Source organism: Ursus maritimus, unplaced genomic scaffold (genome assembly GCF_017311325.1).
Source record: "Ursus maritimus isolate PB19 unplaced genomic scaffold, ASM1731132v1 scaffold_18, whole genome shotgun sequence".
Classification (NCBI taxonomy): domain Eukaryota; kingdom Metazoa; phylum Chordata; class Mammalia; order Carnivora; family Ursidae; genus Ursus; species Ursus maritimus.
In genome coordinates this window covers 41,024,488-41,031,211 of record NW_024424230.1, presented here as the reverse complement: position 1 = coordinate 41,031,211, position 6,724 = coordinate 41,024,488, and the positions used below count along the sequence as shown (strand labels likewise).

The 6,724-nt window shown below is 32.2% G+C and overlaps 1 non-coding gene across 1 annotated transcript; it reads left to right on the top strand.

The window, feature by feature from the left end:
- Positions 1–6,372: 6,372 nt before the first annotated feature.
- Positions 6,373–6,495, top strand: LOC121103313. The gene has a single exon (XR_005835467.1). It is a non-coding gene; the product is annotated as a U6atac minor spliceosomal RNA (small nuclear RNA).
- Positions 6,496–6,724: the final 229 nt, after the last annotated feature.

Genomic DNA, 6,724 nt, shown 5'->3' with positions numbered 1-6,724 from the left:
TGAAAATAAAATGCCAACCTGATAAAATTAGAGCATCTGGAGAAAAATGGAGACATTTACCAACAAGATGCAATGTGAATCTGTATTTGCAATATGTAAACTTCTAAGTGATTTCCCATTCAACCTTCCAAACTTTGAATACAAATATATTTATATATGCTTGAAAAATAAAATTAACCAACATAGCCAAAATACTAAACCTAATTTTTTTTAATTGAAATTAAATATACATATTTTTGATGTATGTTTTCTAGTGGTGGTTTTTACTATCAGAGATGCAACATTTGGTAGTTTACCAATTGAGAGAAGTTGACATTTCTAGGGAAGTACAATTAAATAAAGGGAAACAAAACTTACTCCTTCCAAAGGAGAAAAAAATTACAAAAATAAGGAAAAGCAAAAAAAGCATTTGCTAACACAGCTCAAAGTGTGAAGCACAATCCAATCCAATACATTTTGAAACATTGTGTATGGGTTGATTTTATTGTAGGTTCTGTGGTCCTGCTCGCTCCAATATACTACATAAAAATTCTACAAAGAAAAATACTACAACTAACAATTTAAGAGTATATATTATTAAATTACTAAAATATGTAACTAAGTAATCCTATGGAAATCAGAAAGAAAGAACAAGTATTCAAAATAGAAAATAAAAAAAAGCTGGCCTGTGTGTGTGTGTGTGTGTGTGTGTGTGTGTGTGTGTGGTGTGGTATTTTTTGGCTTCCCCCCGCCCCAAATGACATTCATTGTCCAAAAGAATGGAGTGATTTCTGCAATATATTAAGAAAATAGTCTTGAACATGTAATAGATCAGAGATATGCTACATATATATTCTTCTAAGAAATAATTAACTTTATTTCCAGCTAAACATTATTCCAGCTAACCATGGGGAACCTCAAAATCAATCTAGTAATGAGAAGCCACATTATTAAAATGTAGCAATGATCATTGGATTTATTAAAATATAAAAGGCTAAAAAAGCTTTAAGGTAGTATTAAATAACCTACATATTGCAAAGTTTTAAATAGATTGTAGGTAATAAAATAGTGTTAAATATCATATCATATCTTAGTACAACTATTTCTAAGGCTTTATAATAAAGCTTTGGAAGTTTGAAATAATAGGGGAAGGTATGTGAAATGAAATGACACTATTTCTAAAAGTGGTAAATGACAAATATACATTTAGTTATGTTAATTAAATTTGTAACGATGATACTAGAAAAAATAAAAACAATGTATATATCTTTTAAGACTCCAAGTAAGACAAACCAAATAGCAAAGCATGCAGAAAGATATGGAAAACCAGGAAAAACAATATATATGAAAATACCACTTTCTATTAGTATCTCTATAAAGGATCTAGGTCTCACAAGAGATAATCACTCAAACTATTAAAACACACCAGAGAATTTTTTTTTTTAACCTGCTTGCAGATGTCACGGTCAGAGTAGCTGCCTGACTTCGGTAAGTCCCTTGCCCTATTGCAATAGTATTTTTCATCAACCTTACAATAATTCCTTTAAGTAAGTTCTCTCCTTACTAAAACCAACACAACAATGAGAACAAAAAATACAAACAAATACTAGAGAGCTGAAAATATAAAACTTAAATGAACTAAATTTCAGAAAGTGACTAGCTTTTCATAGGAGAGAGAGGAGAGACCCATGTGGCTCTTATCCTAGGAGGAGTAGCAGAAAAAGGGGAATTTACTATAAGTGGGATATGGAAAAAACATGCCAATTTTTATTAATATTTTTCTTTTTGTTTTGAAAAAAAAATTCAGGCTAAAGAATGGGCACAAGAATAGTGTAGTCCTTACAAAGAACTATGTTGAAGGCATTTTATTCCATACTCAAAAAATTAGTACAGGATGCAGCACAGAACCAAATACAAAAGCCTATGGCCATAAATCTTCCAGAAGAGAACACAGGATGATATCTTTGTAATCTTAGGATAGATTTAGATGTGCTGGATAGGATATAAAAAACATTAACCATAAGAGGAAAAGTCCCCAAAGTTAAACTTTACTGTTGATCAAAAATAACCATTAAAATGAATAGACAAGATATTGATTAGGAAAAACTATTTTTAATACATGTATCTAACAAATTACATCAATTTTTTAAAAATTTTAATAAAGAACTTCCATAAATCAATAATATAAAGCTATTCAAAATTAAATAGAACTACTCAAAAATAAACTGAAGAGATAAGTAACATAACAAAAAGCTAAATAAATGGCAAATAAGCATATGAAAAAGTGTTCCATGTTATTAGTCTTCAAGAAAAAGCAAATTAAATCTGAAGTAAACACCATCTCAAATCCCACTAGAACGGCTCAAATAAAAAGACTGACACCAAACATCAGCAGGAATATAGAACTGGAGCTTTTATGCATTATTGATGGGAGTGTAAAATTATACAACCATTTTGGAGAAACGTCTGGTAATTTTTTTTCTAATTAGACATAAATCCAATTCCACTCCAAGGTATTCACTCAAGAGAAAAGAAAACATATGTTAAAAAAAAAAAAAAAAGGGGGTGTCAAGATGTTCACAGAAGCTTGATCCATGTATTAGTTTGCTAGGACTGCCATAAACAAAATACCACAGAGTAAGTAAACTAGACAAAATAAATTTATTTTCTCCTAGTTTTGGACACCAGAAGAACATGCTCAAGCTGTCAGCAGGTTTGGTTTCTTCCGAGGCTTCTCTCCTTGGCTTGCAGATGGCTGACTATCTTCTCACTGTGTCCTCATAGGGTCTTCTGTGCACATGCACTCCAGGTATTTCTGGTATGTCCAAACTTCTTATAAAATAGCAGTCAGATTGGAGTAAGGCCCACTCAGGTGACCTCATTTTAACTTAAACTTATCTCTTCAAAGTTCCTATCTCCAAGTACAGTTACATTCTGAAGTAGCAGCGATTAGGGCTTCATTTGGAGACATAAAATTCAGCCCATAACAATTCTTAATAGCCCCATAATGGACACAACCAAATGCCTATCAACAGGAGAAAGGATAAATTTAGCTTTATTTATATAGCACAACACTATTCAGCTACTAAATGAAGCAATCTACTCATATACATAAAAATGAGGATGAATTTCAAAAACATTATGCATACGAAAAGAATATAGCAAAAAATGCATATGATGCTGTTCCATTTTTGTGACATAAGAACAAGACTTAATGTTACAAGTCAGAATGTGGTTGCTTTGGCAGGTTTGGAAATTTGATTGGAAAAGGGTATGGAATAATTTCTATCTCTGCTTTTGAGTTGTGGGTATATGGATGCATACAATTTTCAAAACTCATTGAAGCAAGAGATTAGGATATTTTATTTTATTGTATGTAGAATTATACTCAATCAATTTCATAAAATGAGGTGGCAGATTTTAGACCAAACTCTCCTATGACAATAAACATCAACACATTTAAAAGCCTTGAACTCCTGTATCTTAAAAACAAAAGTCATTCAGATTTAAAATACAGGTATTTGCATAACAGATACATGTTTAAAGGCAATTGACTCAAAGTTCTCAGGTAAAAAGAACAATATCAAACACTAGCTAAAGCAAACAAGAGACAAAGATGAAAGTTAGAAAGCTTTATTATTTGGTTTCATTTGTTTATGTGTGTTTTTGTTAAAAACTACAATAGAGGTTTAAAAAAAGGAATAATACACTTCTTTTAAAAGCAGAAGCTAACAAACTGAAAAGATAAAGAACATTACATTTAAGGCATAATGAGAAGTGATAGATTAAAAGATATTAACACAGGAAAGTGGAAATATTCAAAGATAAAGAGCAAATTAATTAGACTTTTGAGAATGGAGAAGTTTTAGGAATATATAAATTATTAAAATTAATTCAAAAAGAGTTGTTAAAACCTTAAATAGATGAGTCATCATTAAAAACAAATAGAGAATGTTGATAAAAAATGTTCTCCTCTAAAATGTCACAATCAACATGGTTTCTCAAGTAAAGTATTTCAAATTCATTAAACAAATAATCCTGGTATAATTTAATTCTGAAAGAAAATGAAAGATCCCAAATTCCCCTCACAAAGTCAGCATAATCATAAGAAAACTGTGTAGAGACATATTGTACATACCGCCTCAGATCTGAACTGCACTACTTCTACAGTGTTTCTGATACTCTTGGTTGGCTTAGAATACAAGCTGAAGCCCTAGGTTTTCTTTTTCTTTTCTTTTTTTTTTTTTAAGATTTTATTTATTTATTTGACAGAGATAGAGAGAGCCAGCGAGAGAGGGAACACAAGCAGGGGGAGTGGGAGAGGAAGAAGCAGGCTCATAGCGGAGGAGCCTGATGTGGGGCTCGATCCCACAACGCCGGGATCACGCCCTGAGCCTAAGGCAGACGCTTAACCGCTGTTCCACACAGGTGTCCCTGAAGCCCAAGGTTTTCTGGCCAGAGGACCCCACACTCTAAGACTATTCCTGTGACTGCCCTCCTCTTGCCTTTTCTATGAAAGACTACAATTTGGGAGAGGTAGGTCTTGTGGGATAAATTTTTGTCAATGAAAAATGAGAGGGACTTAATTTTTTTTTTTTTTTTAAAGCTTTCTCCATTTTTCCTTCCATGGACCATCTGGATGAAGTTTCCTTTGTATGGTGTTATGGACTGAACTGTGTTCCCCCAAACTCCTACTCTAAAGCCCTAACCCCCAGTATTTCCCTCAAAAGGGACTGTATTTGGAAATAGGGCCTTTAGGGAGGAGATAATCCCAAAATGAGGGTGTTAGGGTGGGCCCTCATCCAGTCTGACTGGTGTCCTTGTAAGAGGCAATTTGGACACACACAAAGACACCATGGATGAGCATATACAGAGGAGAGACCATTTGAGGACATAGTAAAGAGGTAGCTATCTGCAAGGCAAAGAAAGAGACCTTCAGAGAGACCAAATCTTCCAACATCTTGGATGACTATCCTCCAGAACTAAGAGAAAATGTTTCTGTTGTTTAAACCACCCAGTCTGTGCTATTTTGCTATGGTAACCCTAGCAAACTAATACATATGAGCATACTTTCTGAGCTACCTGTCATATCTTTGTATGGCTTGTCATAAGAAGTGGTCAACAATGATCCATGACATCATGTTACATCTTTTTGCCTGCTTATCTTTGCCTCCTCACTCCTACTGGATATCTACTTCCCATATATACTTTAATCCTTGTTTCAGACTGTGAAACAAGTTAAGCCAGCAACTGGTAAAGGTCTCATTTAAAAAAACAAACAAACAAACAAACAAACAAAAAACAATGACCAAGATCAATTATAGCAATATAAAAAATCTGAAATAAATACCAATAAATAGAATCCTTGGACATTAAAGTAATACACAGACAAAATACAATTTAATATTAAGGAATTTATATTAAGAATTAAATATTTAAATAAAATTACATAATTCATCTTTGAGTCCAGATCAAACCTGAAATCTGTCAGGAATACATTTATTCACATCTAAAAACACATACACAATTACATGTAAGTAAAATGTTTTTTCTTTTTTTAATAGTAAAGTGCTTGATACATTCCTATTAAAATTGGTGAGGTAAAAGAGGCATAGAAAAGAAGAGGAGGAGGAAAAGAAAGATAAGATGTCATGCAATATAAGTATGAAATATAAGATACTTTGATAATTTTGCAGGTAGCAAAAGTAATTATATATATATATGGATAGATATATAGACATAAAACAATTACTAAAACATTTATATCAGCATATATATAATAACAATTTAGAAAACATGACAAGAAAATAAGCACAGGATCAGAGGGATAGCAAAACAAAGCATAAAATATCTAGCAATAAATGTAAAAATAAGTGTATTGCACTTAATGAGGAAAATATTAGAACTACCATGAAGTATAAGAAGACTTAAATAATTAGAAAGATATTTTATTTCTTTAGAGTCATTATTTCAAAGACATAATTTAAACAATTACAAAGCTATAGTAAAGAATACAATATCTAGGAAATGACTATCTTAACTGATTTAGAAGTGGAATCCCAAAAAACAAAATGATATTTAATACATAGTAACTATTATAATCAGTGGAGAAAATACAAAGTCTTACATAAAGTACATTGGGAAAAATTAGACAGCTACTTAAAAAAAAAATGGATCTCCACCATTGCCCTTAGAATAAAATAAATTTCAAATGAATATCTACATATATAATTTTTATGAGTGCTAAAAATGATGAAATTATAATCATGGAGAGAGAAAAGACTTTCAAGGTATAACACAAAATTCAGACTCATAAAAATATGATAAATTTTTTTATATAAAAATTTAAACTTAATGTTCAGCATAATATAGTAAAAAATAAAAAATAAAGGAGTGTTGTATGAAAGGAGAGAAGGTTAGCACTCCCCTTGATAAGGACAGAAGAGGCCCTCAGGCCTGACAACATGCATACAGTTAAGGCATTTCTGTGTACATGGCATCTAACCAACATTTTTGCCCCCCCTGGGGCTCTCAGCTCTGCTGCCAGTCTGCTTGTCCCTCTTCTTCCCCCTCTGCCCCTCCCCTGCTGACCACCCCCCACCCCGGACCCCACTCAAGTGAGAGCACTTTCCCTCAAATAAATAAATAAATGCATACATACATAAATACATAAAATCTTTTTTTTTAAAAAAAAGGAATCTATAAAATAGGTATTTACCACACATATGACCTCTAAGGGCCAATA